Raw genomic sequence first — 22,523 nt, forward strand, 5'->3', positions numbered from 1 at the left:
CTGCACCTTGTACTAACAAACAAGGAAGAACTGGTTAGAGATGTGAAGGTTGGGGGCAGCCTTGACTGCAGTGACCATGAGATAGTGGAGTTCAGGATCCTATGAAGAGAAAGCAGGGCAATAAGTAGGATCACAACCCTGGACTTCAGAAGAGCAAACTTTGGCTTCTTCAGGACCTTCTTGGAAGAATCCCATGAGACAAGATCCTAAAAGGAAGAGGAGTCCAAGAGAACCRGTTAATATTGAAGGATCACTTCCTCCAGGCTCAAGAACAGTGCATCCCAATCAGCTGAGCAAAAGGGGCAGGAGACCTGCGTGGGTAAACAAGGAGCTCCTGGCAAGATTCAAATGGAAGAAGAAAGTGAAAGAAGGCAGAAGCAGGGACAGGCCACTTGGGARCATTATAGGAACATCATCTGAGTATGCAGTGATGGGACTAGGAAGGCCAATGCCTGTTTGGAATTTATTCTGGCAAGGGATGTCAAGGACAGCAACGAGGGCTGTCCAAATACCTCAGTAACAAAAGGAAGACTAGGGAAAGTGTGAGCCCACTACTGAACATGATAGGGGTCCTAGTGACAAAAGATACAGAAAAGGCAGAGATACTGAATGCCCTCTCTACTTCAGTCTTTACTGCTAAGGGTTAGCCCTCAGGAATCCCAGACCTTGGAGACCAGGGAGAAAAGTCTGGAGAAGGGGAGACTTTCCCTTGTTTGAGGAGGATCGGATGAGACCTGACATTCATAAGTCCATGGGCCCCAATCAGATGCATCCACAAGTGCTGACAGGGCTGGCAGATGTCATTGCTAGGCCACTCTCAATCATCTTTGAAAGATTATGATGATCAGGAGAGATACTTGAGGACTGGAAGAAGGCAAATGCCTGTCCAGTCTTCAGAAAGAGCAAGAAGGAGGAGCGAGGGAATTACAGGCTAGTCAGCCTTGCCTTGATCCCTGAAGTGGTGATGGAACAGTTTATCCTGGATGCCCTCTTTAAGCRTGTGGAAGAAAAGAAGGTGATCAGGAGTAATCAGCACAGCTTCACTAAGGGGAAATCRTACTTAACCAATCCGGTGGCCTTCTGTGATGACGTGACTGGCTGAGTAGATGAGAGGAGGGCAGTGGATGTTGTYCATCTTGACTTCAGAAAGGTTTTCAACACACTCTCCCATAACATCCTCATAGGCAAGCTCAGGAATTATGGGCTAGATGTGTGGACAGTGAGGTGGATGGCAGAGCTCAAAGGGTTGTGATCAGTGGTACGGTCTAGTTGGAGGCCTGTAGCCAGCAGTGTCCCGCAGGGGGCGAWGCTGAGCCCAATATTACTCAACTTCTTCATCAGTGAGCTGGATGAAGGGACAGAGGGCACYCTCAGCAAGTTTGCTGATGACACAAAACTAGGAGGATTGGCTGGTACAGCAGAGGGCCGCACTGCCATTCTGAGGGACCTGGAGAGGCTGGAGAGATGGGCAGAGGGGGGAAACTTATGAAATTCAACAAAGAGAAGTGCAGGGTGCTGCATCTAGAGAGGAATAACCCCCTGCACCAGGATGGACTGGGGGCTGACCTGCTGGAAAACAGCTCTGTGRGGAAGTACCTGGGAGTTTTGGTGGACAACAAGTTCACCAGGAATCAGCTGTGTGCCTCTGTGGTCAAGAAGGCCAATAGTCTCCTGGGCTGCATTAGGCAAAGAATTGCCATCAGGTCAAGGRAGGTGATCTTCCCCCCTCTACCCAACTGTGGTGAGGCTGCATCTGGAGTGCTGTGTCCAGTTCTGGGCTCCACAATGCAAGAGAGATAAGGAGCTGCCASATCAAGTCCAGTGGAGGTCTACTAAGATAATGAAGGGACAGGAGCATTTCTCATGTGAGGAAAGACTGTGAGAGCTGAGACCCTTCAGCCTGAAAAAACGAAACCTGAGTGGCAACCTTACCAATGCATTTAAATACCTGAAGGAAGGATGTAAACAGGGTAAGGCCAGACTTTTTAGTATTGTCTAGCAATGGAATGAGAGGCAATGAGCACAAACTGAAATACAGGAAGCTCCATCTGAACACAAGGGAAAATTTTTTACTTTGAGGGTAACAAAGCACTGAAACAAGCTGCCCAGAGACATTGTGGAGTCTCCATTCTTGGGCAGATTCAAAAGCTGTCTGGACAAAGTCCTGGGCGACGTGCTCTAGATGACCCTGTTTGAACACAGTAATTCCCAGAGGTCCCTTCCAACCACAACCATTCTGCGATACTTTTTCATCACTAATTCTTAGTTTCACTGGAAGTGAAAGAACAATATCAAAGTCCTTACTGAAAAAATAATCTATCTCTCTATGAATTTTCAAATCCACTTGTTATGGGAAGTATTGGATGTGTCATAAAAACAACTTATCTGTCAGTAGTAAACCCCATGCGGGAAGAATGTACTTTCTTGCTGCTGTGGTAGTGGTTATAGACAATGGATTGCATGTGCGCATTGCACCAATTGCACCAGGAATATAGCTTTTCTTTTTTTCTTTTTTTCTTTTTTTTTCTTTTCTTTTTTTTTTTAACTTTAATGTCCTGGCAGCCTAATTTAAGTGGATATGAGATGGAACTGCCAAAATTGGCAAAGCTCTGGGACTAATCCAAATCTTCTCTAAAATCCTTTTTCAGTAATGCTGTCCAGAAATGATGTTGTCACATCTTAGATAAATCAAGCAGCAAGCTGAAAAGTAGTTTATCGAAAACCTATGGGAAAATATTAAAACAAAGACATCAAAATGATGCTCTTCTAAAATATAGCTTAAAAACAAAGGTTTCTTTTCTTCCTACAAAATGAAAAAAATTTGTGGAATTTGCATTTAAAAAACTCCCGTAAAATCGTAACCACAAGTACAGCTCCTGCGGGTTCCACAGGAAATGCACTGCAAAAAAGATTTCCTTTGTTGTTCATATGTTGTCATCTTTTGAAAGTACTTTGCTTCTTCTCTTTCAGTGGTAACAAGATTTGTAATAGCTCTTTATTGAACATGAGACTTCTGTCAAGGACTCAGTGAGAGGAAGGGAAAAAGAATACAGATACAGGTATAAGTCTGAGGTGGCTACAAAAACTATTGTATCATTTAGATACTAGATATCGCTGCAATAAATTTGATGAAGTAGGGCATATGAAACAATTGGCTCTACTCAAGAACAGTAAGACTAGAGGTATTGCTACATGCTATCATGGGCAAAGGACTGTCCGAAGGCAATAGGTCATATATCGTCAGCAGCCGTAAATCAACATCTTTCCATAAGTAGAGAAGTGTATTTTCTCTTGGTGAAATTCTGATTCTGTAAATGCATTTAGACACATGCCTAAGTATTTTTCTAATGCTGGGATGGCACTTTAGCTAAAGTTAGGGATGACCTCCACAACCTACAATGTATTTAGCTCATTGAAGGGCTTGCAAGTAAAGAAAGAAGTGATGAGTAGTGTCTTCTTCATTATATATGTATGTATGTATATAATATGTATATGTATATATACATACACACAGTGTATACATTGTATTTCTAGAAGTTTATATTATATGCACATTTTATAAAATATGAATATGAATATATATGTGTCTATATATATGTATGTATTTGTTTCAAATACATGTGTATATCTGAAAGTTTTCTCTAAACTTGAGGAAGAGACAGAATGTATTTTTTTGGTAGGCCTGACCTGTTGCCACCTATTTACTCTTAGAGTAAATATTTGAGTTATTTACGCTTACTTTTTTAGAGGAGAAGGAGGAAAAAATCTATGTTACGGTGAAAATTTTTAAAAGATCTCACAAATGATGGAATGAGGACTATTCATAATGGAATAATGGACTTTTATAAATTTTTGTCATCAATTCTTAATAATAGATACAGGCTTTGAAGAATATCTGAGAACTTCCTTTTCATTAAAATAAATAAAAAATTTTGTTTTGAATGCTAGTAAACTAGTTTTAATTGTTTTGACATAAATAGCAGCATTGCTTTCCAAGACAAAATGTATAGAAAATGTAACTTTTGTTTATTTTTGTACTTCCAGTATTTTTAGAGTTTTTTTCTATTGCATCTCTCCTGAGCTTTATTAGGAGAGAGGAGAGAAGCTCTTTTTGTTGTTTTATCATTTTTGCAATTGGCTTTTATTTGTCTTGTCTTAGAAAATGCAAGGAAAAATACCAATACCCAGAGCGAATAACAAAACATATTCGCGAAGATAACAGTTCAGTATATACCTATCATCTTCTTACACTTTTTCAGACTTGTCTATATGTCATTGCCAATGAAACCCTTTCTAATAGATGTCATTAATCTGGTATATAATAATCTTATTTTGGGTCTCCAGTTTCTGAAGGAATGGGAATCATTATCTTCCTCCTCTGATCGCTTATCTGCCCTGATGTATAGGTGTTATTGGTGATGATATGTCTTTGAAAGACTTTACTTGCATTGGGTCTGCTTGCAAAATGACACAGTTTGTCTTGTTACTCATTTTTCAGGATAGCTATGATATCTTGTCTACTAGGCTTGATGTTCCTCTCTGTAAGTAAGCTATTCAAAAACTTGCACACAGCAGGCCACATGGCTGATGTTGATGGTTTTCTGGTGGTCAGAATTGGAGGGGAAGACATGAGGATAAAAGAGAAGTGTTTCAAAATCCCTTCTATGTATTCACACATTTACTCATTGATTGTAAGCAGCTGGAGAGACCTTCATTTGAATTACCTGGCATTTCTAAAGGATCTAAAGCCAACAGTAACTTTTTGAAGACAGCAATTCAAGTGCCGTTTCTTGAAGCACTTAACCTTGAAGTGTCCACATAGTTACTGATGAAAAATCATTTTAAGTGCTGAATGTTGTCATTATTAAACATTTTTATTACAACCAAAGCCATTATGCACAGCCTTCACAAATTAGCAGTCTTTTGGCTTGTCTTCTGTAGAGGTTGATGCCAAGAGAATCTCAGACCAAAGATCCTGGAATAAGCTGCAGCTCAACACTGTGTAAGCCCTCCTGTTGCTTCCCTGGTCTCTATCACTATTTCTGCCATGCTGCCACAAAGCTCTGGTTAATTCCATCAACAAGCTATTTCAGTCCGGTCCAACTTTCTGCTTTACTGGTGAGATGTGCTTCATGAGTTGAAAACCAGCAAACTTTCTCCCAGTCTTATTTCCTGATTTTCCTCTTATTTAACTTTTAATCAGTTATCCCAGTTTTGGCCCTGATTACTTCTGGGGGTTTAAACTACTTGTCTTGTCTAAAGCCTGTCTTCTGAAAGAGCATTCAGTTTTGATGTGAAGTTATAAAGACATGAAGAATCCAGCTCTTWTTTTACTACTTTTTTTCTATACTCATTATTTTTCAGACTCTTTTTTTATTTGAATTCATCCATTTTTAACATCTAACTCTTGATTTCGGTTATGTCTTTTCCTGCTAGCTTAAAGAGCTTTTCACAACCCATTATTTTAAAGATATTTGTACACTGTAATCAAGATACCTTTCAATTTTCTTTCTGATAAGATAAACAAATTGAAATCTTTATGTTTCTCCATATAAGGCTCTTTATCGAAACTTAAACTCATTTGTATGGCTTCTTTTTTACAGGTCCTTCAATTTGTCGCCATCCTTTAAGGAATGAAGGTGTCAGAACCATTTGCAGTATTTTTGTATAGGTTTGACATAAGCACTATACAAAGCTGAAATTATTTTCTGAGTCCTATTCACTACTCCTTTCTTTCTAAAAAACTAGCAACTTAGAACTTAGTTTTACAGTTTTACACAATTACTCTTAGAAATGATAGATCTTTGCTTATTGATTGAAAATGTTGTTTCAAGCTGATCAAAACCCCATGATTTCAGGTCAAATTCAGCAAATAGGTTCAGCCAAAGGGAAGAGTCATGTATTTCAGAAAAGACTACACATTTCATTTTGACTTTTTGTTTTCCTTAATACAGAAAAGGTTTTGATTGGTCATTGGAAAACTGGTTTTAAAATAGAAGAAGAAAGGATTTTTAATATTTATCTGTTGGCCTGTTTTTTCTTTTAATGTTATTTCCACATATTTTCCCACGCACACTTCATGACAAACAGCAATATAGAAGAAGCAAAAGAGTCTCTAATTTTTGTAGCGCTGTGTCAGCTTGAAACAAATGGGTGAGAAGTGGGTGAAGTCTTAAATTAAACAGTATATGCAGAGCATTGGTGCAGGTTGGAGCAGGTTAACTTTGCAGCATATTAGAGCAAACAATTATCTTAACACTTGATGCTGGGATTAAATAGAAAAATAGCACCAAATTGTTGTTGAACTACTTGGAAGTGAAATGTGACTGAAATATTTGGACAAATAGTTCAGCTTGTTACAATAACTAAATGGACAAAATAGTATAATGCTGTTGTCAAAACACTTGTAAATAAAGCATAGCAAAAGATATTCAGGAAGCAGCCCAACTTTTAGCTTATGATTTTCTGTTTCTATCTCTTACAGGGAGATAACAGTCTAAAAACCAATGAGTCAAATCCCTACTCTCATTGACTTTGGTAGGAAGAGAATAGACATTTTAATTACAGTCCTAGATTTGGGGCATGCCATAGCAGCAATGCCATTGCAGGCAGTGAAGGAATTAAGGTCTTGAACAGTGGAGAATGAATTTCTTCAGCTTTGGTGAGATAGATGCAAGCATTAAGCAGGTGATTAGTGGGTCTAATGAGCACTTGGGATTTTATTATAAATCTTTATCTGCCGTTCTCCTGGTATTTGTAGCAGAATATTGTCGACAGGATGGAGGAGGAAAAAGACACTGCCAAAAAGACACTGCCGAAGGTTTTTTTCCCTTCCTATTCTGCTTTCCTTTACCACCTCATTTCACCTTGGATTTTTTTTTCTTTTTCTTTTTCCACTATGAATTTCATTACATGACAGTTAGTTTTCAGGACTATGAAAGTCTTGCAGAAGGGATGAAATATTTATTATATTAAAAAACACTTAGTGCTACATATGTCTCTTACATTACTGCAAATTCTTACTCATGTAAACTTGTTTGCTCTATCAATGGCTTCAAAACCAAGTACATCCTTTGAAAGGTGCTCTTACTGCCAGGTGACTKCATTGAAGACCATGCTGCTATTGCCCTGGACCAGCGTAAAGCAGGTAAAAACTGCCACCTATTTTAGACTTCCTAAGTTCCCTCCTTTTTAATGCAGCTTAAAATGTGCCAGTTGACACATCATGCCATGCAGTTCTCCAACAGCCAGCAACACCCTCTGACACTGGATATAGGTGATGTCCTGCATTCTACCTCTGTATAGGATGTGGACTCCGGCAAGAGAGGCAGTTTAGAGCAGCAGAGTAAAGGATATGACTCACATAYGGTGAGTAACAGTTATGTAATCTGTACTGGTCCAAGATGGAGTGCCATGGAAGCTTTCCTCTCTTGAGTTTAAATCCATTTGCTCTTGACTGTGATGTTTATTTGATTTGCTTTATTATATCTTTGAATCCAAAAGTAGAATCTAAAATCCAGAATATACGGCTTTGCAATATTTAATTAATACATCAAAATGTTCAGTTTACTGAAATAGCTCTAAAATATCTGGGGAATATTGTCTATCCCCTCTGTACTTAATAAAGTATTTCATAGCATAAAATAATACCCCCTGAGGAAATAGAACCACTGACTTGACAATACAAATATTTCAGCRGGATCCCTGAAATGCTGGAACAAAGCAAGGACATCATAAGATAAGGTTAACAGTTTAACTAAAGATTATTATTTAAGATTAAAAAGCAAATTCAACACTTTATGTTAACTGAGTAACAATAATATAATTCAGTAAGGTGGGTTGTATTACTGTAATAATGTGTTGTAATACTATTTGAAATTAGAATGTTCTGGGTCTATTATGAGCTAATTTATTATATTCACGGGGAAACTGCTGTAAAATTAATGCTATATTGTGCTTTAACATTATCATCAAGGAATATTGGTTTTAATGAACAAATTTAATGAAAGAAAGGGAGAAAAATCAGGAGAAAATAAAATAATTAAGCAGTTGAGTTTTAAAATGCATCACTTTTTTAGTATTTTGTGAATGAATAAGTAAGTGATAGTTGATTACTGCAGTGCTGCGGAAAAGAACCTACAATGCAGATAAACTAGAGTCCCAACAAAACCTCAGGCTGAATTAGCAAGCCCTGTACACTCCTCCTGATGCTTCAGAGCAGCAGTCACCAGAAAAGGCAGATTACCCTGTGGCTCCCTGGACTTCATCTTTCATGAACTAAMTGGCAGGTGACGTTTGCCCTCAGGAAAGACCTTGGCAAAGAGGGCAGCCTGTGCCGCTGGAGTCCAGCCTTGCCCAGAGTTCCACACACGTCTYATAGGCTGGCATAGGAAAGGTCAGCAGAAGCAGGGAGAAGGATGACGCAAATGACCAACCAGATGTATAGCAGAGTGCAGCCACTCTTCTATTATCTTCTTTTAACACCCAGGCAGTTATTCCATGTCATCTTTTGGGCAAAGATGTTAACTTGAGAGRGAAAGAAAGAGAGAAATCTCTCACTGGGGTTTRTCCCTTTAATTTTTGGAGGCAGCTTTGAGTATTCTTGGGCCTGAATGATTTACCCACATGAGGCAGAAAAAGCTGTTGCAGAGCAAAGGATAGAARTCCAGTTGTCCAGGCAGGCTTCAAAAGTAACTAGATTTTTTTTCTTTTTTCTTTCCTCATTTAACAAAAGGAAAAGCAGCAATGCAGGCTCATGTGCTTCCTATGCTGGGGGGATTGTCATCTTTTTCAGCCCAGCAGAATTTCCTGTTCTGAATATTGTATATATTGTGAAATAAAGCTGAGAGGTAGGGAGATGTTTTCATCCTAAATTWAGGTGTGGATGTTATTAGGTCTGTTTATGTACAGACATTTATTTCATGCTCTAATCAATTAGCAGTTGATGTTTGGCATGCTGTAAATGCCATGAAACTGTACCAGTCGTTAAATTCACTCAGTGGTTATTTTCCTCAAATCATCATTTTTATACAGAGAAGGTCTCTACCCATTGTTCTATGTCATTTCTTCTCTGAARCAGAGATTCAGATCCGTTGCTGATACAGTGATACAGTTCCTCTGAAGTTACTGGAGTCACACTGAGCCACATGAGAAGCATATTTGGCCAATGGAAAAATTGTTGTCCCAGAGCTCTGTAAAGGAGAAAAGATTAAGTGGAGAGGAACATCCATGAAAAGAATGTTTAAAAAAAAATAGTTTTAATATTTGATTTTGCAGTTCTCTCTTTGACACAAATCACAGTTAAAGAAAAAAATAAAAGAGGTCTCATACAAGTGCAAGCAAGCTGCTGCCTTCTTTTCCCTTATAAGGCTATCTTTCCCTGATCAAATGTGTCCTGTATTTTATGTCCCTATATGAAMAAAGTCACACACTTTTAAACTCACTTCTTAATGCAAATCAGCATGCTTGTTTTCAGCGTCATAGTGCTTTCCACAGCAACACCCTATCAGCATGTCACAGATAGCAAAAGATGACTTCTGATGAGTAATAAGCAGCAGGGGCAAATGAATCCTTCAAGAGGGAAAAAAAATCCTCTTTACGTTAGATCTAACAAAAAGAGTTGAATTCACCAAGTGTGCAATTTAAACCCAGTGACGATATTTGCAAAGTTTGTTCGGTCTTAAACTCCCTTTGAGTGCCCTCTGTGTGTGATACAGGATAACTTGCTACTCCACTGGCTTCCCATCAGCACAGCAGCTGACTGGAAGAGTCCTGGAATTTGTCTCAAAAGCACATGAAAGTCTAACAAAACTTTTGTGATAAATGAAACCAACGAAAGAAAAAAGACACATATTTAATAAGAGAATTAGGTGGAATTTAATGTCCATGCACTATGCTGAATATTTACTTGGTAGCGCCTATGTATAACAAGCTTTTGTCTCTTCTGTCAGAATTGTCTGCCACCTACTGCTTATTCAGAGGGTGTTTTCATACTTAATAGTAGCATAACTAATGATGAAAGGATGTTTCTTGCTGCAGGGATTTTGTATCTCTGGGAGAATATTTGAGTTACTTAAAGATTTGTTTTGCTTTAGGTTAGAGTTTATTTTTCTAAAATACTTAATATTGGGGAACTAGAGTCCTCAGCCTTCCCTGAGGCAGTGTGAGTGTTAAYGATTAGACTGGGCTCTCTCCAGCCAGGGGCACTTCAGTGATTTTTAAAATTAATATGTTGTCACTATTAAAATCTCAGTGTTCATCTGCCTTAGGGATGTGCAGAATATAGCATAGTCCCAGAGATCCTACCAGAGAGAGAGAGATGCTTGTGTTTTTAACAGGATCCATGCTGGTTTTAGGTCTTCGAAGAGCTCTGTACATTGACTATGGCATTAGTCACAGCAGCACATAACATGCACAAAATAAATGTGCAGCTTTGAAAGGAAGCGGGGAGAAAAAAAAAAAGAACTTAAGTTAACCTTCTCCTCTCACATCTCCAAATTATTTCTCTCTACCAAAGAGCAACTCATACTCTTTTTTTTTTAAGGAAGTGATCGTATTCTGTGAAACTCCATASTGGTACTGTTGAGTGGCCATTTAAAACGGAAGAAGCATGATTCTTCCCCCATTCTTTCATCTTTTCATGTTGCCATCCCCATATCTGCATTAGCCTTAGGAAGGAGTGAGGCATATTTTTTTGCAACCTCTGGCAACCTAGAGCAGACATGTTAGTGACAACCCTCATGAGCTACTTTTTTTTTTTTTTTTTTTTTTTTTTGCCTTTGGGAGCTGTTATTATGTCTTTTGGGCATAATTCTTTAGATTTGCTTATGCACCATGGCAAATGGCGTATTGCTTCAGGTTACTTTTAAAAGCCTTTCCCCTTTGATAATGGCAAATGGAGCAGGTCCACAGGTTACCAAGGGCTGGTATGGGAGGAAGGGAAAAATATTTTATTTGAATGTCACCATTTATTTCTTGGTGTGACTTGGCAGAGGCTAGAGCATGATTTTGTTCCCTTCAAAGCAGAAAGCAAGCTTGCTTGTGCTCAGACATCTCTGTGGAAGTACACCCTGCCTTGTCATACTGCCTGCCATTTTGATATACTTTACTGTTCACATTCTTGATAAGTTTTATATAATGGAGATTGGAGGAATTGTCCATATCTAAGCTGCTGATTTAAGCAGAATCAGTGGAATATGGTGATACTGCATGGGAAAACTAATGCAGTTATGAGTGATGCATTTGGAGAGTGAGGTGCTTAGATTGTCAATGTACTGTAAAAATAATATGAAATGACTTMTTTTAGTCATAATATATTGAATAAGAAAGGCTTCAGTAGGAATGAGTCAAAAGTTAAACGTGACTATATGCATCACTGGATGAATTTTGGAAAAGCAGATAATGGAAAAATAATAATCTCTCCCTGACTTGCATTTTATTCTAAGATGCTTCTCAGGATGTGCTTTGCAAATAGTTACATCATGTGAAGAGGCTGCTGTCCAAAGTGCCACATCCAGCTTCTGTTACCCCTCTTTGCCTCGATCCTGTGAACTGTTACCAGCACTGGTCATGCGCTAGCTGAGCTGTCCCGTAGGACTGCTCCCTGACCTCTTTCAGTTAAGAAAGATCTGGGCTAGTTAAAACAATTTGAAATAGTAGGCCTTGGCTTTTGTTWACTGAACAGGGTTATCTGTGGGACTTGGTAGCCTGTTGTGGATATTGTAGGGGGAGACAGAGAAGGGAGACAGAGAAGTGAGTTCTTTAGCAAACCCAGATGGAGACAGGAGAGTCATTTTGTCTATAGCCTCCAAAGAAGTGAGGGGAAGGCAATTTGTAAGCTCATGGAGCTCATGAAACTAAAAGGATATCTTGGGATAGGAAATGCTCATTATGCATTGAGCATTGCTCATCTGTCCTCCCCTACATTTAGAATAAACTGAATAACCACCCCATCACCATGCAATTCTTTAGGGAAAAGAGGAGATTTACTAGAACCTCAAGTCTGAGGCTTTTTTTTTTCCTTCTCCTTTCTCCTTTTCCAGTCTTTTGATTTTCAGCTGACACCAAAATTGTGCCAGTTTGCGTCAGGTGAACGTTTGATGCTGAAGTAATTTGTGAGAACAATAGCAGTACAGGCAGTCTGAGAATCTGTTACATGTTTGAGTTTCCCAATGAGTGTCCCTTTTTCCTGTTGTCACTCATCTGCTCATGTTCAGGTGAAACTGAGCATATACTAAGCATATACAGAGGACTCAGAGGGGCTGGTCCAAATTCARCTAAATGTAATGAGAGATTTAACTTTAACTCATGAGGACCCTGGATAAAAGGAACAAGTCAAAATGAAAGTCAGCATCAGTGCTTGTGGAAGTGGGTAGGTAAAATCTAGAATGATTCCTTAGGAATTAGTCTAGGTTGTAAAAGATACTTTAAAAAATATAAAGAACAGTCTGCAGTCTCCACATTTTATTGCTTTCAGTCATTGCAAGAGTTTCATTGCAGGTCTAGAAGTATTTAGTTAATTCCATATGACTTTTGAGTGAGAATAAAGTCTCTTTCATTGGGTTCTGTAGGATGTTTCTAGGCAGATGACAAAAACTGGAAGAACTGACTTTATATGAATAAATAGGAAAGCTATGTTTTAGTATGGAGCTTTAGGGACCAATTGCAATATAATCACTCCAAATGTCAATATTAACAGAGTAAGATGATATTCACTGTGAGGGATAAGACTTACACATATAATGGTTGTGGACGTATTGGTTCCAATGGTTTCCCATTCTGTTGAAAGATCAGGATTTTGCTGCAGGCTGAAACATCCAAATCATACACTCAAAGAGAAGGATTTAGGCTTGAGGGAAAAGTTGAGGATTTAGCAGATTGCCTCTTTAGATTCTTATGCTGTAGGTTGTTTGGAAGCAAAGAATTTGCCTTACTGCARCTGCAGAACAATGTAAACAATCATTTAATATATTTGATTACTGTTGAAACATAATTCACATCCATAGTAAGAGTTCCTTCCCTTAAATGGGGCCAGGAGTAGACTGAATTCTGAGTGCTTATAGCATTGCAGCAGGGCTGGTATTTTTTCTAAGCCGTTGAAAAAGATGTAGCTAGTTTCACATTTCACTAGTTTATGCACAGTGAGATGAATCATACATCAGTGGTAGAAAAATTGTTAATATGCAGTGTTATTTTTTGTTTATCCAAATAAAAAGGATGACTTGAAATCAGGTAAACAGATTTCTTTTAAATATTTTTTTCAGAACTAGTAACATACCATTCTCTTTGCCAACTCTACAAAAACCTGAAATACAAGTTTAATGAAAATTTGACAATTTAAGAAATTTAAGAACATCCAGAAATACAAATAGATGATATGGTTAATACAACTAATCTGGTTTAACTATATACTTCAATTATTTTTTAAGTTCAATACTGTAGAAATTTCTGTTYAAAACAGAGCAACTGTTGGAATGAATACATTTACTTTAAATAGRATCTTAGTAAATGTTAATGAAAACAGGGAAACTTTGAAATTAAGCTGGCACTTGCAAGAGTTAATGCACAGAACTGTACTTTTGGATAAATTTTGTTTAAAGAATGCCTGGTTTGATTCCTTTCTATTTATTCTAACATTCAAATCAAGTGAAACTCCAKGGAATTATTAGAGAGACAAATTAAAACAACAGATGGACTTGCAGTTACATACATAAGGACATCTTTTCAAAAAGCCTCCTGACAATTTTAGATATTCCAAGTTATTCTATTTATTTTCAAATGAAAAATCTTTCTTTTTCTCYTGAGCTGTCAATCTCAGCAAGCCTATAAGAAGATGATTTAAAAACGTCATAAAATACATTTTTCCACTTGTCTCTCTTGAAATACATTGACAATCAGCTTATAAAGTAGGTAGAAAAATGCATTCAATTTTTTAAAGGATGCAAARCATGAGCAGTCAGATCTTTCAAACTGAGCAGACTAGAATGCTCATATAGGAACAAGTACTTTGACATTGTTTTTGAAGGCAAAACATCAACTTTTCCTGTGGTCTCTCTACTCTCAGAACTAGAAAAAGAAGCCTTTTGTAAAGTGGGTATTACCCAATCAGATCAACCTAGCTGAGTATCTGTAACTCAGGCAGTTGGTATAGTATAAGATCTGCACCTTGATTACARTGTTGAAAGATAAGAAAATAATTTGTGAATTGCAGGAGAACAGAACAGTTTTTGCTATAGCCTTTGATTGTTTGGCCTCCTGCTTGTCTTCAGCTGTCACTATTAATCATGAGAGAAGAACTGAAAGGGAATCAAAATCTTTAACAGCTCCCCTCAGTAATGTAACTTAAATGTACGTGTAAGCTTTGAAGCTTTGAGATGGAACAGTTTAACTATCACCYAGCTTTCTATGATACAGATAAATTGGAATCACCAATGACACAGAATGGCTGACCACAGCAGAGGAGTATGTTTGGCTGCATCAGTGATGTGCATTATACATTGATTTAGACAAACAGATATGCAATACTTGTTAAGAGTGTATCCAARCAGGCAGGTACAAATAGTACTTGAATATGAGCTGATTGAATAGGAGCTAATCCATGTTTGGAAATATATTTGGAAAATATATTGCTGCAAGAGTCATTGTCCACAGTACAATGCCCTTTCTGCTCCTTTCCTAAGAAGGCTACATCACGGCCAGGCCAAAGCTGGCTTTCATCGCACCATTGTGAAGCAGGGAGCAGTACCTTAAGATTTATCTGGGCAAATCCTCTCCAAAAAATCTCTTCTGGCACCTCTGCCCCAGCACTGGGGATTTCCTCATTTAGCTCTTTAAAATAGAGTTGAACATTACACAAAATATACCCAAATTTCTTCRGGTAAATCTCCAGATAACAGATGGATAAATGTATGTGTGCATACATTATTTCATGAGTCCTTCCAGCAGATGCATCAGACAAGTTTACCTGCTCTTCCTTACACTTCTAGGGTCAAAGCTTAGAATGATGCAATGTTATTGGGATTACATCRTTGGAAATTCAGATAACTTGGGTCTCTGGATATAAATGACTTCCACTTCCTTGAGACTGTCAGTACCACACTGAGCAGCTGGTGGTAGTTTATTAAGTAATGCCATTGCTTCCATAAGAAGTTTCCATGAAGACGAGAATTCTCAGGGCTGTGGAATTTCTGGAGGCCAGTGGTAAGGAAATTTTTTCTTCACCTTTTATTTCATCTTATTTTGCAGCAATATCTTTTATTCTGGTTGAAGCGTGAGTTTAAAAAAGGTTATTAATCAAAATTGTGTTATTGAAACATTCTTTGGGTCAAAACTTACAGGATAAGCATCCCTTCTAAAGTGTTACATTTGATTATCGAAATGGTATCTGTTAGTGTTCATTTTTAAAGTGCTTCATTTTTTTGAGAATGAATGAAAAATTGAAACAAAGTGCAAATAGAGTGTGAACACAACTGTATTTTATTACTAATAGATATTTCATCAATTCATTCTTTAAATGCTTCTTCCTGACGTTTTATTAGTACTCTAGAGCAAGAAAACACACTAGTATCCTTTAAGTATTAAATCTTAAATGAGGCTTCAAAAATTAGATGACATATCTGAAAGTTGGATCTATTTACAACACTTAATATTTATAGTTACTTTTAATCTAACTGTCTAGAGCTGTTTTATTTTTATTGTAGGTTTTCCCAGCATAGGAAGAGTGTAGCTAAATGAGCTTACAGAGTTAATGCACTGACCGATTCACAAAATACTTTCCTGAGATTTATAGCTGTCCCAACATGACAAAAATTTGCTGATTTGCTTAAGAAATTTATAGCACAAGAAAATGTGAAATAGCTCAATAGGTGTCTATTATTTCTATCTTTACTTATGCCTTCTTAACACAGAAGTGAAGTAACTGATCAATAATACATTTGCTCAGCTGACTAGTATGGTATCAGCATTAGAGACCTTATACAGAAAGCAATATTTTTTAACTTTCCGATTTCTGTTCTAACAAGCATATAAATTGTTTTGAGTCTTCTCTACTTAAAATGTAGGCTAAAATGATTTCCAATGAATTGAGTGAAATCAGCCTTTTAAAGTACTTCATAATGAAATTAACTTTTTAAAGTGTTTCAGTTATACTTGTGCAATTTTACACCATTTTTTCCCCGGACTGACATTATCAATGTTACTTACACTACGATTTTATCGATATGGGCAGGTCTAGGCATTATGAAGCCTAATTCAGATTTTGTTTCTATGACTAAAGCATTAGATTTCCATAGTTGCATGAAGTTGGTCCCAATTTAGGACCAAAGCCTTTAATGAATTCACATCAAGTCTTGGTCTTTAACAGTTATGCAAGTCAATTGAAAGACTCCTACTGATTTCAGTAGGTGTTTGCATTGGTCCCTTTGTATCAATATGCTTTCAGAATTAGTCTTTGAATTAAATTTGTTTTGAAGTTGATTACATGCCTATTCCAGCAAAGCTAAAAGAAACAAAGTTATCTCATTACAGCTTCTGGAAATTGCACTATTAATAGGATCATGATTTGACACCTGGAATATGAAGAAACTTCTGCATGCTTTGATTAAAAGAGCTGTGCTGTTTTTATCCTTGGGGCAGACAGACAGCCGTTTAGGATTTGCTTGGGTTTTTTTGTTTTGTTTTGTTTTTAAGTGTGAAAAATAGCAGATATTAGTTGTCCAGCCTCTTGTGTTTCAGAGAACAGCTTGAGCTTTATGTTTTGAGCAATCTTTTGTCTTACTAAATTGACACTTTTTGAAAAATGATTGATTCTCTCCAGTTCCAGGCCTTCTCTAGTGTGGAGGATCAGCTCTGTAGGAAATATCTTCAAGCAGTTTTGTAGAGGTCTGAGATCTTAAAGCAGAGAATAAGAGTCTTGTCCTACTGTTTTACTAATAAAATTGGTAAGTTAGCAGGATAGGGCGAATAAAGGTGTACCTGATATTATTAATTAGTAAAGCTGGAAAGTAGGTTCTGTTTCAAGATGAATGCATGCTAAGGAACATGCTTGGGAGCAATAGTATTTCAAGATGGTATTTAGGTCTCAGTAGGTCTTTTTCCCAAGTTTAGTTCAGAGAATGAGAATTTCAGGGACGTCTTTCTCAAAGATGATGGAAATTGGACATACCAATTTCAGAGGTACTCTAGAAAAACTCCTTTTTCTTTTTGCTGGAGAAATCAAGGAGAGAGCTAGAGGTCTAGGTTTCTTTGATCATAGGAGCTGAAAAGCAATCTGTGCAGTTCATTTTGATGACTGGGTAGAATTACTTCAAAAAGAATGGGTAACATTTGACTAGAAAGCCATAGGCATATCATTACTGGTAAGGAAGAGATTGCACTGTAACAGCATAGGAGGAGGTTATTGATGGAGAAGAAGCAAGGCCTCATATCTGTTCATTAGCCAGAGTCTGAGACTGGAGTTCTTGAAATTAGAGATCTTCAACTGAGACGTACCATCAGGAAACACTGATGAGAGAATCAGAGCTGGATTTCATTTTGGGCTTCATCTTGAGAGGACTATAAAGCTTAGAAGTTTTAATAGCAGATGGTAACTTACTGCTGGGATAGAAAGGAAGASACAAAGTTTTCATAGTTCTAAGTAACGCTTTGCAGCATTGCAGCATGCTAGGCAGTGGGATGCAAGYTCAAAGTTTACTTTTTTATAAAGTGAGGACAATGCATAACATTTCCACTGATGTCAGTGATCACACAGTACATATAACACAGTACATGCTCTCCAGTTATGTCTCCTCATTATATCATTTCAGCTATTTTCTAAGGTGTATAGCTGTACAGAGTGAATTACCGATTTATTTTTAAGACTCTAACATAGAGTCAATGAAGTACAAAAATAATGGGATCCAAATGCAGGCATTGATGGCTTAAAAAGATTAGTTTTGTAGACCTCATAGAATGCTGCAGCTGCCTGTAAAAAATAAGTGAGGAAAATATTTCTAAGTAGCTTTGGGAACATTCAGAGTTTGTAGATATTTATTTCTATGAAAAATAAAAGTCTGTCCACAAATGCATGGCAACAGAATGGTCCATATGCTTTTTTTTTTTTTTTTTTTTTGGTAAGCATTTGTTTATATAATTCCTCCTGTAAAGTTTTGTGGGCTGTCCTCTACAGAATGGTTATGCCATGTAAGTAATGAACTAATCTAGGTAAAGAAGAGGTCTCTCCTCTTTCTCTCTGCAGAAGCCAAATCACCCTGGAGTGTCACATATCAAGACAGTGTCACCTTTGTGGGGTGTAAGAATGAACTGACTAACTCTCATTATTTTGCCAAGATATACTCAATACTGCTGAAAAGTCTATAATAACTTAGGAAACCATTAACAAGAAGTTTATAGTAGTCATAGACTCTGACATTTCTAGGTCAGTTTAAGATTTCTGCTGTTAAGAGTTCCCAAGCCTCTAGATGATGCTGTAAAGAAAGATTCACTCATTGTACTTGAACACAGAGTGAGCGAGAAAGAGAAGGTACTTTAGCTTATTTCTTTGCTAGCTTCATTCCTTATCTGTTTTCTGAAAGCTGCTGGAAAGCAACAAAGATTTAGCTGCCAGGTCTGAACTGCAGGGGTGGAATTGGCAGTAGTAAAAGCAAAAAGATTCAGCAAATAAAAGATAATATAGATCGTCTCCTGTTGTGCCTGTTTTCAAATTACTGTGTTTAAATGAACTTCTTGTTCTGCAAGCTGTCTTTAGTCTCTTGCTTGCTGGCCTCCAATGACCTTTCTCTGATTTTCTTCTCCCTTTATGCCCTCCTGGCTTTGCAAACTTTTATCTGCCTTTCTGGTGCCTTAAATATGGATAAATTCAATGCATACTTTTAATCCTGTGGGAAGCTTGATGTCAATTTCTAGTTGTTTAGGCAATAAAATGCAATGTCAACTAATGCTTTGTTTAGTATAGTATTCTGTGATTTTTGGCTTATGAATATAAATATTTATGCACTAATATTTTCACTCTGCCTTTTCGTCTTCTGCCTGTGTAAAAATCCAAATCTCTTGTGTTAAATAATGTGGCTAATGTTAAGACCCTGCTTCTCAACTTCTTCAGTACTTGCATAAGGACTGTTAAAATTTCCAAAGGCAAATTCAACGGGACAAATGTGAACAATTTTTAATATTTTATTTTGTAAGTAAACTTAGCCTWCCATAGATCAACAACAGCATCTAAATGCTGTTGGTGTTCCCGACAATATTTTTCCTAGACCTCTTTAGTGATAGATGTTATCAAGAGAAGAAAAATCAATAGTAGTGTGTAACTGAAGAAAAGTGCTGTACTTTTTTTTTCTTTTGTTTTATTTACTTCGGGAGTTTTGGGACAGCATCTGAAGCCTGTGAAAGCCACCTAAGATCTCGCAGAGAGGTGCATTTGAGTCTTTGTGTTCATCCTAAACCCACTGGGCCAAAATAAGTGGTAACAAAGGAAGAGTTATCTCTTTTGACCTCACCATGGCATTTTCTTGCTCAGGCAGCTTCAGTGGTCAACGTAGCATTGTCTGCTAGAAAAAATGGGTACCTAGAACTTTTCAGCTCCTTGCTCTTCAGTGACTATGTAGTTTATACCTGAGCAAGTGCATTTTTTCAGAGTGGAGAGCAGCTGTACTAGCAAGTCAAAGGAGAAAGGCAGCAGGCTACCACTGCAGCGTCTTGATCTTGAAACTACAATACATTGCCTGCAGGTAATACCGGCAGAAGGGTAGCGGTGTGAGGACCATAGTCATGAGGAATCACAGTTAGCAGTGACAGCGTGAGCCTAGTGAGCTAAATTATCCCAGGTTAACAGTTCCTTTGATATATGTGATTAAAAGCTGGTCAGAAGTCTAGAGCAAGTTTGCAACCTCATGTAGAGCAAAGGACCATAGATGAAGAGCCTTACATGTTAGCTTTTTTCCACCATGTCACTGGTGAGGACTTGTCAGAATCCCTTCATTTAAAGTCTCTTGATTGAGCCTGGAGTTCTTGTCACAGAATTGTGCTCAGAGGGTACCTTGGCAGAGAYGCCTGAGCAGCTAGAGCAAAATAACAAAATTAATTTAGGTTTCATGACTCTTATGTCTCTAGACAAATCATTATTTACTCTCTTTCCACTTCTTGGTGAACTGCGTGTACCAGGAATTTGAACTGCACCACTTTATCCTTGTGAAGTAATGTGTTCAAAGTCAAGTCTGAACACAAGTGTTCTCAAGATGGGTCATTCAGCATCCCTTCCTCTTTTTTTGCTGAAGTGAGGTGGATCTTAATTAAACTGTTTTGTTCATCTGACTATGAGAAGTTGTGAGAACAAGATCTTGTAAGCAACTTGAGGGCTATAGGTGAAAGGCACATTATTAATGTTAAATGCAATTATCTTTCTAATAAAGTATGCTTCTACTAGAAAAGAAGTTTTTGCAAACTTAAGAAAGTAAAACTAAGTATGAAAACCCAGGGATGTGTTCCTTCTCATTTTTAATACAAAAGCAGCCTTGTATGTTTGAGTGTTTTGATATCCTCTCTGTTTTTTCATCTGTATTTTTAACCATGTTCTTTCTTTCAGGGACACATATATATTATTCATTTCACCTTCTCCTTCTCAGTGCTGGTGGGGTTTGCAATGCTTTTTATTCATTTCCTTTCCTATCYGAACTTGAAGTGTACAGGGAGGTGAAGGGAAGCACGCTTCTTACAAACTGTTCAGTTATATAAAGACACTGTTAAAACTAGAAGCAATACAGATCTAACATCCCAGGAAAAAAACTGAAAAGGAGGATACCTCAGACTTCTGAGTCCATTATTCCTGGTCTGTGGCATCATTATTATTCAGCAGACAAAAACAAACAAACAAAAAAAAAAAAAACAAAAAAAAAGACTTCTGGAAATTATATGGGCAATAGTATTCAGGGAACTTAATGTTAAGACTTTTTTCCTCTTAAGTTTCTTCTCAACTATTTATTTTATATACACTCATTTTTTTCATTCTCTCATATGATCATGTAATTTGCTCAAGTAATAAGGAGACRCTGGGTGTCCTTCAACACCTTTAGCTGTTCTTTCTAAACATCTACTTTCAGAAGAGAAAGTGACTGGTGCCGCTTTTGAAATCTGCTAAGGTAGAAGGGACGCTAAGTCCATCAGGTAGCCACAGAAGAAACTGAAAAAAGAAACTTTTCCAGTCCCGCATGGGATTCCCAAGTGGTAAAAATGCTGGTGACCAAGTGTTCAGAGGTGTTGCCTACGATTGGAGGTGAACCTCTGAGTATGTTGCAGTTCTAGCAATCAACTGCTTATATTTTCCCTCTTCTGAAAGTCTTATGTGGCAACAGGTGCCCAAAGGAAAAACAGTATGACAGAGTAGCACAGGAGCAGACTAATCTCTAACCTTTATTTGGTATGATATAGCAGAAACCATTTAATAAGTCTCACTATAGGCTTATAATAATTATTGCATAGAGAGGTATTGTACTTGGGAACTTGTGGTAGATATAGAAGAGTAAAAYTGACTAGAACTGGGGAGAAAATATTTATGATTCGATGAGCAGAGCAACTCAGAACTCTTCGTTTTGTTTTGCACTAGTCTTAGAGTTGAGGAAGCAGACTGTTTCTGACCAGCCCAAGGAGACGCTCACTTCACAGGGAAAGTCACATCCCAAGCCTTTGATTGCTGAGTGACAACAGGTGAAAATTCAGTCATTTCTCTATGACAGTGAACTCATTCATGAGTAACTAATTTTTTCCTTATGCTTCTATGTTTGTTCTCCCCTGTAATGGGACAATTGTACTGCAGGCTCTCAAGAGCAGATTTTGTCAGGGCACTGTAATTCTTGCTGTCTGTCTTCACTAAGAAAATCTCTACTCTCCAAAGACACTCAGATTCTTTTAATTCTTGAGTAGTTTCTCCAGGGTTTTTTTCCAGATACATTCAGCATCCAGGATGCAAACTGAATTCCTTGAAGTGCTCAGCTAATACAGCTAAATCAAGCATACAACAGTATTTGTGACAGTTTTCAGTTAAGTAAGAAAACTGTGGGATGTTGTCTATATTTATGCCTCTTTCAAATGTTTCTGCACTAAGTTACACCACCCACTGGGCAGCATGGCTGTCTGCCATCTTCCCTGTTGCCCCACACTACTATGTTTGTAAAATTGAATGGTGGAACCTAACAATGTAGTATTTTCAAGTGTTAAAACTTCTCTTAAGGAAATTATCTATATTTGGATTACTTTTTTCTTCTTTACCACATGAACACCATAGAAAAGTTGCTGGAAGGTGAGTTTGGGGCAATGGAATTTCATATTTCCTGGCCATTTCAGTTTGTTACAAGGAATGGCTCTTAAATATATGTGGAACTGACACTTTTCATGTGCCTGTGAGTGTCTGACAAGAGAAAGTGTAGTAGAGATACCAGGTCTCATGTCAATAAAATCATCAGGAAAATTGTTCCTTTACTAGCCTCCTACACAAMCAGGGACAAGACGTCTTCTGAGCTCAGTCCTGTTAGCTG

This window comes from Rhea americana, unplaced genomic scaffold (assembly GCF_003343005.1).
Source record: "Rhea americana isolate MKP2758 unplaced genomic scaffold, rheAme1 scaffold_207, whole genome shotgun sequence".
Classification (NCBI taxonomy): Eukaryota; Metazoa; Chordata; class Aves; order Rheiformes; family Rheidae; genus Rhea; species Rhea americana.